A 9,780-nucleotide genomic window follows, 5' to 3' on the forward strand; every position below is an offset into this window, starting at 1 on the left:
CTCCGCTAACTTTATAACTGTTTTAGAAACAATGTTAACCAATATCTCTTTTTTTTAAGATTAAAAAATTTTTTATTTATCTTTGGCTGAGTTGGGTCTTCGTTGCTGCGCATGGGCTTTCTCTAGTTGCGGGAATGGGAGCTACTCTTCGTTGCGGTGCGCGGGCTTCTCATTGCAGTGGCTTCTCTTGTTGTGGAGCATGGGCTCTAGGCGTGCAGGCTTCAGTAGTTATGGTACATGGGCTCAGTAGTTGTGGCTCGCGGCCTGTAGAGCACAGGCTCAGTAGTTGTGGCGCACGGGCTTAGTTGCTCCGCGGCACGTGGGATCTTCCCGGACCAGGGCTCGAACCTGTGACCGCTGCGTTGGCAGGCGTATTCTTAACCACTGTGCCACCACGGAAACCCAACCAATATCTTTTAAAGAGGGTTTGGAAATTAGTTCTTTGTAGAATTACTAGGTCCAATATGTGGAAATAAATGATGACCAACCAAATGAGAAAAGCAAAAGCTATTTATTCAAGAGCTTGCTATATTTAGAAAGGGAGTCAGCCACCGTCACTTGTATTTTGGCAGAGACTCATAGACAGGCAGAGGAGTGGAAAAGATTAATAGTGAAAAAAGGGAAGGTTTCAGGTATGTCCTGATTCAAGGCTGTTTTCATGGGTAAGTTGTAGGTGGGCTAACTCAAGAGAGGGGCATCCTATGTGATTGGTTAGGGGTGCACATGTGGCTTTCTCTGGTTGGTCCTAAGTTGGAAGTGGGGACAAAAATTAGGGAAGCTCTCAGTTGTTAATCAAGTCCTGGCTATTTTGAGCGGATTGTTATATGGGTTATTTGGCTTCCTGGACTATCACTAGACACCGCAGTCTGACTTCCTATAAGTCTGACTTAAGCAGGCTGGCTTCCTGGGCTGTTTATTATAGATAAGGGGGCTGGTTTCCTGGGTAGGCTTCGGGCAGGTTGTGGGTCAGAGTTCTGTTTTTAAATATGGTCTGGTCATTGTTTGTTTGTATATTCAGTCTCTCAAATAGAACACCCAGGAATACTAAAATCTGAATCAGAGGAAGCTTGCAGAAGCATGGAGAGCTTTACTCTCCATGTAAAGGAGCCTGTTTGCTATCGATGTGCAGATCTGCCAATAAGTCTGACCAGGTAAAGATACATCTCATCTCAAAGGTGGACTGGGGTGGGCAGTCTGATAATCACATCAGTGTTGTGTCACATGAAAACTATCATTTTCATGAATTTTATTTTTACAATAATAGTAAGAAAGCAACGAGAGAATAGACTCTCTAGTAGGTTATTATTAGCCCAATCTTGAAAGTGATCATGGTCCCTTAGCTTCTGTGGGCAAAGTTGTGAAAAATAGGCTCTGGACAGATCATATTTATTTGAATATTTCTAGAAATGTGACATCCTGCACAAATCTTAGTTGATTTTCACAATCTCCGTGCATCCTGTTTTCAGTAGAGTGAATTTCATTGCTGGGAAGGTCTTCACTCTAATAACAGTAACAAGAGTGCCAGTAGAGTTCTCTTTTCCAGAACCACATGCCCTGGGCTTTTTAATGGAGGTTTCTCAGTTTCTTTACTGGAGATCCCTTATTGCTCCCTTTAGGAACTGACTTCTTTGAGCTATTTGGGAGTCCCCTATTTAAATTTCAGGACCATTAAGGAGGGCACACTGTAAGGAGCTAAGACATAAGGGGGGAAAGCAAAGGAGGTTTATTTATTGAGTTCCTATTGTATGCTTCATTTATTTAACATAAGTTTTCCTCACCAGAAAAAAGGGCATAATAATAGCTAACGTTTATATAGCATTTGCTATGCTGTCAAGGATGTATGTGATAGGTACTAATATTATCCCTGTTTTACAGATGGGGACATATGCTGAGAATTAATTTGCCCCAGGTCACAAACCTAGTAAGTAGGAGAGCCAGACATCCTGACTCCAGAGTCTGTGTGATTCACTCCTAATCTACAAGCTATGTGTCTACAAGGGATTGTTGTAAGGGTTAAATGAGATAAAGTAAGAGGTGCCTGGCCCAGCTCGTAGCCCAGAACCACTCAAAGTGAGAAAGCTATTATTTTGTGAAAGTGCTCTGGTATAGAGGCTTTTAGCCCAAGGGCCACTGGGAGGCAGTATTGCCATTCAGTTGGTTTCCCCTTGTGCTTTCATCCTCATAGGTGCAAAACCCCTTTGTCCTTCAAGCCTTATGCTATCTACCATCCCCTTTACATTTACTATTTATGTCTGCTATCAACCTCTTTGGGTAATCTGTCAGCCCTAGTTTTCTCTCTTCAAGTTCTTTGCAGACGTAGAACCTACTTCATGGACTTGCAGTCCAGCTCCTGTTGTTATTCTGGATGTTTTTAGCATGTAAAAGGATGATCTGTTCGGGAAAGATATAGTTCATTCAGTCATTCTTTAACTTATTCATTTATTCCACAAAGAGTTATTGAAAATTTGTGTTGGACATTTAGTTAGGCTCTGTGGAGAAAAAGTGATATGGGTTCCACTTCCGAGAAAGTTATAGTCTAGCAGGGGCAATGGACCCAAATCAAGAAGTATAATGACATGTTATAGATGAATTTATAACCCAGCTGTCTATTGGCATCAGCATTTCTTTTCAACATCTTTATTGGAATATAATTACTTTACAATGTTGTGTTAGTTTCTGCTATATAACAAAGTGAATCAGCTATACGTATAAATATATCCCCATATCACCTCCCTCTTGAGCCTCCCTCCCGCCCTCCCTATCCCACCCCTCTAGGTGGTCACAAAGCATGGAGATGATCTCCCTGTGCTATGCGGCTGCTTCCCACTAGCTATCTATTTTACATTTGGTAGTGTATATATGTCAATGCCACTCTCCCACTTTGTCCCAGCTTACCCTTCCCCCTCCCCGTGTCCTCAAGTCTACTTCTGCATCTTTTTTTTTTTTTTTTTTTGCGGTACGCGGGCCTGTCACTGCTGTGGCCTCTTCCGTCGCGGAGCACAGGCTCCGGATGCGCAGGCTCAGTGGCCACGGCTCACGGGCCCAACCGCTCCGCGGCATGTGGGATCTTCCCAGACCGGGGCACGAACCCGTGTCGCCTGCATCGGCAGGCGGACTCTCAACCACTGCGCCACCAGGGAAGCCCTACTTCTGCATCTTTATTCCTGTCCTGCCCTTAGGTTCTTCAGAACCATTTTTTTAAAATTTTAGATTCCATATATATGTGTTAACATATGGTATTTGTTTTTCTCTTTCTGACTTACTTGACTCTGTATGACAGACGCTAGATCTATCCACCTCACTACAAATAACTCAATTTCGTTTCTTTTTATGGCTGAGTAATATTCCATTGTATACATGTGCCACATCTTCTTTATCCATTCATCTGTTGATGGACGTTTAGGTTGGTTCCATGTCCTGGGTCTTGTAAACAGTGCTGCAATGAACATTGTGGTACATCTCTCTCTCTTTTTTTTTTAAATTGTTGAATTTTATTTAATTTATTTCTTATTCGTTATCCATTTTATACATATTAGTGTATACATGTCAATCCCAATCTCCCAATTCATCACACCACCCCCCACCCTTACCACTTTCCCCCTTAGTGTCCACATGTTTGTTCTCTGCATCTGTGTCTCTATTTCTGCCCTGCAAACTGGTTCATCTGTACCATTTTTCTAGGTTCCACATATATGCATTAATATACGATATTTGTTTTTCTCTTTCTGACTTACTTCACTCTGTATGACAGTCTCTAGATCCATCCACGTCTCAAAAAATGACCCAATTTCGTTCCCTTTTATGGCTGAGTAATATTCCATTGTATATATGTACCACATCTTCTTTATCCATTTGTCTGTCGATGGACATTTAGGTTGGTTCCATGTCCTGGCTATTGTAAATAATGCTGCAATGAACATTGTGGTGTATGTCTCTTTTTGAATTATGGTTTTCTCAGGGTATATGCCCAGTAGTGGGATTGCTGGGTTGTATGGTAGTTTTCAGTTTTTTAAGGAACCTCCATACTGTTCTCCATAGTGGCTGTATCAATTTACATTCCCAACAACAGTGCAAGAGGATTCCCTTTTCTCCACACCCTCTCCACCATTTATTGTTTGTAGATTTTTGATGATGCCATTCTGACCTGTGTGAGTTGATACCTCATTGTAGTTCTGATTTGCATTTCTCTAATGATTAGTGATGTTGGGCATCTTTTCATGTGTTTGTTGGCAATCTGTATATCTTCTTTGGAGAAATGTCTATTTAGATCTACTGCCCATTTTTGGATTGGGTTGTTTGTTTTTTTGATATTGAGCTGCATGAGCTGCTTGTAAATTTTGGAGATTAATCCTTTGTCAGTTGCTTCATTTGCAAATATTTTCTCCTATTCTGAGGGTTGTCTTTTGGTCTTGTTTATGGTTTCCTTTGCTTTGAAAAAGCTTTAAAGTTTCATTAGGTCCCATTTGTTTATTTTTGTTTTTATTTCCATTTCTCTAGGAGGTGGGTTGAAAAGGATCTTGCTGTGATTTATGTCATAGAGTGTTCTGCCTATGTTTTCCACTAAGAGTTTTATAGTGTCTGGCCTTACATTTAGGTCTTTAATCCATCTGGAGTTTATTTTTATGTATGGTGTTAGGGAGTGTTCTAATTTCATTCTTTTACATGTAGCTGTCCAGCTTTCCCAGCACCACTTATTGAAGAGGCTGTCTTTTCTCCATTGTATATTCTTGCCTCCTTTATCAAAGATAAGGTGACCATATGTGCATGGGTTTATCTCTGGGTTTTCTATCCTGTTCCATTGATCTATATTTCTGTTTTTGTACCAGTATCATACTGCCTTGATTATTGTAGCTTTGTAGTATAGTCTGAAGCCAGGGCGCCTGATTCCTCCAGCTCTGTTTTTCGTTCTCAAGATTGCTTTGGCTATTCGGGGTCTTTTGTGTTTCCATACAAATTGTGAAATTTTTTGTTCTAGTTCTGTGAAAAGTGCCATTGGTAGTTTGATTAGGGATTGCATTGAATCTGTAGATTGCTTTGGGTAGTATAGTCATTTTCACAATGTTGATTCTTCCAATCCAGGAACATGGTATATCTCTCCATCTGTTTGTATCATCTTTAATTTCTTTCATCAGTGTCTTATAGTTTTCTGCATACAGGTCTTTTGTCTCCTTAGGTAGGTTTATTCCTAGGTATTTTATTCTTTTTGTTGCAGTGGTAAATGGGAGTGTTTCCTTGATTTCTCTTTCAGATTTTTCATCATTAGTGTATAGGAATGCAAGGGATTTCCATGCATTAATTTTGTATCCTGCTACTTTACCAAATTCATTGATTAGCTCTAGTAGTTTTCTGGTAGCATCTTTAGGATTCTCTATGTATAGTATCATGTCGTCTGCAAGCAGTGACAGTTTTACTTCTTCTTTTCTGATTTGGATTCCTTTTATTTCTTTTTCTTCTCTGATTGCTGTGGCTAAAACTTCCAAAACTATGTTGAATAATAATGATGAGAGTGGGCAGCCTTGTCTTGTTCCTGATCTTAGTGGAAATGGTTTCAGTTTTTCACCATGGAGAACGATGTTGGCTGTGGGTTTGTCATATATGGCCTTTATTATTTTAAGGTAAGTTCCCTCTATGCCTCCTTTCTGGAGTGTTTTTTATCATAAATGGTGTTAAATTTTGTCAAAAGCTTTTTCTGCATCTATTGAGATGATCATATGGTTTTTATCCTTCAGTTTGTTAGTATGGTGTATCACATTGATTGATTTGCGTATATTGAAGAATCCTTGCATTCCTGGGATAAACCCCACTTGATAATGGTGTATGATCCTTTTAATGTGGCATCAGCATTTTTTTAAAGACTTGGACAGTATTGGTACAGGGAGCAAAGGCATAAAAGCGGAAATGGCATGGTGCTTTCAGGAACCTGCCAGTATAGTTCCATATGGTCAGAACTCAGACTTCAAGGGAAGGCATAGTGAGAAATGGGACTAAGAGGCAAGCTATGGCCAGAGCATTGCATGCCAAGCTAAAGAGTGTGGAAATAAAAGTTATTCATCTTCCCCCGGTCAGAGAAATTCTGCATGCCATGAGGTGTGGCCAAAAAAAAAAAAAAAAAAAAAAGTTATTTGTCTTCCATTTTAATTCAGTTTTGGTTAAAATTATAATAAAATATTGATCATAAAGAGTACCCTCATATTTATTTAAATGACAAAGTTTTAGTTTAATCTCACAGGAATGATTCTTTTAACCACAAAGCAAATGATGACTTCAAAGCTGATAAAACATGTGTTATAGGATATTGCAATTGTTTTTTAATCTATATGATGTATATAATATATGAAATTGAATTTCTCACCTAAGCTATAAATGAACCTAGCAGATTTTTGGTAAATAACCTGCCAATATACATATTGTATTAGGTTTTCTTGTTAATCATAAAGCTATATACTGTTGGGATCTAGCTTCCTCCTTGCAGACTGCTTAAAATAAAGGATGGCAGATTCAGATCAAAACACAGTGTCAAACCTTGTTCCTCCACAGGAATTCGGATTTGTCTGAAGACAGTGGGGAGTCTTGGAAGGCTTTTAAGAAGGGGAGAAACATAATCAGAATTGTGTTTTAGAAATAAACTCTGGAGCCCTGTAAAGGGCAAACAGAAGGGCAAAGAGCAAACAGAGGCAGAGCAATCCCAAGAAACTGTTGCTGGAATCCAGGGCACAAGTACTTGTGGCCTGAAGTAAGGCAGTAAAGTAGAGATGGTTGTGATTGTGTGGACGTAAGTGACTTAAGAGATATTACTAAGAATTAATATTGATTGGATGTGGGGGATGAGGAAGTGGTCTAGGATGATTTCCCAGGTTTCAGAATTGGGCACCTGGTTGGAAGGGGTTGTTTGGCACCTAGTGGGCAATCATTAAATGTGTTGAGTATTTGTTGAATACATGTAGGGATAGGAAATAATGTGAAAATAAGGAGGAGGATCAGATTGTACTGAATCATCATTATTTCAGTTTTGAAAAGTTGAGTTTGAGTTGCTACTGTGATACTCCCTAAGCTCTCTATGCTTTTCTTTCATAGCCCTCATCACAGTGTGTAATAATATATTTATTTGTGGGAATATATGTTTAATGTTTATTTTTCCTACTAAAATAATAAGTTCTAAGATTTCAAATATCATGTCTATTTTACGCACCTCTTTTAGCTCCAGTAACTAGCATTGGACCTAGCACATAGTAGGGACTCTATGTTTATGGAATGAATGGATGAATTCAAGTGGAAGATGCCCAGCAGGCAGTTGGATATGAGGAGCTAGATGTCAGGAGAGGTCTTGACTGAAGGCAGAGATTTGCAAGTCATTAGAACTCGGATCAGGGTTGAAGCTGATGATGACTGAGGTCCCCAAACAAGGAGGGTGTGTACAGTGAGAAGAGAGGAAGGGCCAGGATAGAACTCTTAAAGATACTGACTTTAAAAATTGGGTAGAGGAAGAGAAACCAGCAAAAGACAATGAGAACAAATAGGAATAGAAGCAGGAGAACTAGGAGAGTGTGATTTCATAGGAGCCAAGAGAGCAGAGAGCTGTGAAAGGGTGCTGAAGGATTCTGATACCAGTTCCATTGTGGGGCATGGGTGTGTTTCCCCACACATCCAAACCAATTCTTTGGATTCCAGCCTAGGTTTCCTATAGTTCAACTCAATTCTGACACTATCTATCCAGAGATAGTGTCAGATTCCACAGGTTAAGGGTTCAGTCCCACAAGACTCCCCCGCCCTCTTCAGATGCCAATTGCAAGCCCAGGTTGTTACCTGTGCTTCTGACTGACTGGCTTTAAATCGAAGGTTCCCACAACTCCCTCCCTGGGTTTGATTAATTTGCTAGAGCGGATTAGGACACGAAGCAGCTGCAGCTCTTTTTTTTTTTTTTTTTAATGTATTTATTTATTTATGGCCGTGTTGGGTCTTCGTTTCTGTGCAAGGGCTTTCTCTAGTTGTGGCAAGCGGGGGTCACTCTTCATCGCAGTGCGCAGGCCTCTCACTATCGCGGCCTCTGTTGTTGTGGAGCACAGGTTCCAGACGCGCAGGCTCAGTAATTGTGGCTCACGGGCCCAGTTGCTCCGTGGCATGTGGGATCTTCCCAGACCAGGGCTCGAACCCGTGTCCCCTGCATTGGCAGGCAGATTCTCAACCACTGCGCCACCAGGGAAGCCCAGCTCTTTTTTTTTTTTAATTTTTTAACATCTTTATTGGAGTATAATTGCTTTACAATGCTGTGTTAGTTTCTGCTGTACAACAGAGTGAATCAGCTATACATATACATATATCCCCACATCTCCTCCCTCTTGCGTCTCCCTCCCACCCTCCCTATCCCACCCCTCTGGTAGGACACAAAGCATGGAGCTGATCTCCCTGTGCTATGCATCTGCTTCCCACTAGCTATCTATTTTACATTTGGTAGTGTATATATGTCCATGCCACTCTCTCACTTCGTCCCAGCTTCCCCTTCCCCCTCCCCGTGTCCTCAAGTCCATTCTCTATGTCTGCGTCTTTATTCCTGTCCAGCTGCAGCTCTTTTGGAAAGGTGTCTGACAGCATTAAGGCTGAGAGCCCCAGTTTGCAGAAGCTGATCTCAGGTTGGCAATCTAAAAGGGGACTCTGCTTCCCCTCTCCCTGACTCCAGCAGAGGCTCCAACTCACTCAGAGGATGGGGGCTTTCTACTTTTAATTTTGGCTGTAACACATCTGATCCTCCAGTTGAGCAAGAATGACACTGGTGAGAACTGTGGGCTTGGCACAAAGGAGTGGAGCAGCCTGGACTCTGACCACAAGAGGGCGGTGTTGTGAAGGAGGTGAGGAAGCGGAGGGTGGGCAGCGTTGGGGAAAGGAAAGGAACCCTGCCCAGTGGGGATTCACGAAGTCCTCTGAAGTCTCCAGGACGGGACTCTTCCTGAGCAAATCGTGTGTGTGTGTGTGTGTGTGTGTGTGTGTGTGTGTGTGTGTGTGTGTGTGTGTGTATGTGTGTGTGTGTGTATGTTGGCTTGGGGATAAAATCTGTTTGGAGAAAGTATTTTTAAAAATAAATTTATTTATTTATTTATTTTTGGCTGTGTTGGGTCAGGTCTTCGTTGATGCGTGGACTTTAGTTGCGGCGAGCGGTGGCTTCTCTTGTTGCAGAGCACGGGCTGTAGGTGTGCGGGCTTCAGTAGTTGTGACACGCAGGCTCAGTAGTTGCGGCACACGGGCTTAGTTGCTCTGCAGCATGTGGGATCTTCCCGGACCGGGGCTTGAACCCATGTCCCCTGCATTGGCAGGTGGATTCTTTTTTTTTTTTTGGCAGGCGGATTCTTAACCACTGCACCACCAGGGAAGTCCTGAGAAAGATGTTTTTTAAAAAAATTTTTTTAAGTTAAAAAAATTTTTTTTAAAAACATCTTGATTATGGTTTTTAATTTTCTTAAAAGACCCTTCAACTTTGATTTCTGAAAGAAATTTCATTGCCATTGTGTTCTCTGCTCTTTTGATCTTTATTCTTTTGGAGTTTGAAAAAGTATTGTTTAGAAGTTGAGAGTGATTTTATACTTATAAATAGGACCCCCTGGGTATACTCTGTAAATTGGAATTCTTGACAGTGTGGAAAACCAGCTCTTTTATGATAATGCTGGGAGCTGTGGGGTAAGTTTGTGAACTTTTGGGTAAGCAAGAGCGACCTTATATAATTAAGTCCTGAGAACTGTGTTGCTGAAGCTCCGTGGCCTAGTTTGTGTCCTGCCTTAACCCTACCCCCAT

This window comes from Leucopleurus acutus (genome assembly GCF_964270905.1).
Source record: "Leucopleurus acutus genome assembly, chromosome: 11".
Classification (NCBI taxonomy): domain Eukaryota; kingdom Metazoa; phylum Chordata; class Mammalia; order Artiodactyla; family Delphinidae; genus Leucopleurus; species Leucopleurus acutus.